Source organism: Gekko japonicus, unplaced genomic scaffold (assembly GCF_001447785.1).
Source record: "Gekko japonicus isolate JY-2015 unplaced genomic scaffold, Gekko_japonicus_V1.1 scaffold2668, whole genome shotgun sequence".
Classification (NCBI taxonomy): domain Eukaryota; kingdom Metazoa; phylum Chordata; class Lepidosauria; order Squamata; family Gekkonidae; genus Gekko; species Gekko japonicus.
In genome coordinates, this window is record NW_015167137.1 from 177,031 (window position 1) to 178,739 (window position 1,709).

The 1,709-nt window shown below is 41.9% G+C and overlaps 1 protein-coding gene across 1 annotated transcript in view; it reads left to right on the forward strand.

Annotated features, from left to right (window-relative positions):
• Positions 1–760: 760 nt before the first annotated feature.
• The window catches only part of LOC107112007 (C-type lectin domain family 2 member B-like), a 15,084-nt gene continuing 14,135 nt past the window's right edge, over positions 761–1,709 (forward strand). The window contains exon 1 of the mRNA XM_015413063.1: positions 761–795. The gene's annotated coding sequence lies outside the window, so the exon portion shown is untranslated. The remainder of the gene's footprint in view (positions 796–1,709) is intronic.

The window sequence follows — 1,709 nt, forward strand, 5'->3', positions numbered from 1 at the left end:
TCAATACTTGTCATTAGAAAGGTTAAAGATTTAACTGGTTATGAGGTTCCTTGGGATCCGGCCTTAATTTTATTGAATTTATGGCCTGCAGATGGGTTCTCATTTGCTAGTAGAAAATTGGTGGGTACTCTACTCATGGCAGCAAAGATAGTGATCGCCAAGCACTGGAAAGACCCGAGTCCTCCAAGTATTCAGCACTGGCTTCATAAGGTTTGGGACTTATTCCTGTTGGAGAATTTTAATACGTTCCATTCAGAAATCCAAACAGAATGTGAATTGATGAGCCCACTTCATGCTTGGTATCCCTTGTTGGACAAGATTAATATAGACAAATTTGACTGGGAAAATGTCAGTAATGCTAAATACAAATTGTTGTTATATAACTAAAAATTGGTGTCTTGTACGGTTAGAGAAGTGTAGTTTTCTCGCAATACCCTTGTTTTGTTTTGTTTTTTTCTTGGACTTCCCTGTTGGATTTATTCTTCTGTATGTATAAAGCTCTCAATAAAATTTATGGTTTAATTTTTTTTTTTTTAAAAAAAAGTATAGCTGCTGATAGTTCTATCCTCTTTCTTTGAGGTTTCTGCCACTGGCTAGTGTGATTAAGAATGGGCTACCTTCCTTCTCCCCCCCCCCCCAGACTGTTCTTTATGAAGAGACAATAAATCTCACACACTCTACAGAATTCATAAAGAAGGATCCTTCATGCTTGGATTTTTATCTGTGGACAGCAATGAGTAAGGAGAGACATCTGGAAGCAGAAGGGACCTCTATCCGCAAAGCATCTGCAAAACAGTAAGTAGTGAGGTGGATTTGGCAGCTGTGTGAATTGAGTATGAGAGCAGAGTAGGGTTGCCAGTCTCCAGGTGGGGCCTGGGGATCTCCCACTTTTACAGCTCATCTCCAATTGACAGAGATCAGCTGCCCTGGAGAAAATGGCTGCTTAGAAGGGGGGACTCTTACGGCATTGCACCATGCTGAGGCCCCTCCCCTCCCCAAACCCCGCCCTCTCCTGGATCCACCCCCAAAGTCTCCAGGTATTTTCCAAACCAGACCTGGCAACCCTAGAGCAGAGACCAGGGAAGTAAGGAGACCAGGTAGAGCAGAGACCAGGTAAAATCTCACACCTCCCCCCACCCAGGCAACAGTAAACTTAGAACTTAACGTCATAAAGGAGAACTTGCTTCTCTACCAATTACTACTGGTTTTGTTTTTGAGCTGCAAAAGGAGATCAGACAGGCAGCCAAAGTAGAAAAAAGTTATAACATGAGGCAATGTTCCCTCTAAGCTCCACAGTGAGGTGGAGCAAAAATTCTACCTCATGAGCGGAAAAAAGCTAGTAGCATTAAAGTTGTGAGCAAGTTTACATTTGACTATCAGATAAGTTAGTTTTTTAGATTATTTCCATAACCTTGTAAAAATCTCAGAATGAATTTTTTAAAACTACATTTAAACTATATTTTAAGAATAATTTAAACATTATAAGAGAAAACAGAATCAAGTCAAATTTCATTACAGAAAATGTTGTGCTCTACAGGGAGACAGAGAACAGGTCTACCCTCCCCTTTCCACTATATTGGTAGACCAGGCCTCCAGAGAATAGATCTACCTGCCCCAGTCCACTGTATTGGTAGACCTGGCCTCGACCTGTTGCCCTGCACTGAGCCTTAGAAAACATACCAGAACTTGGGGGGGGGGGGGGGGACCTT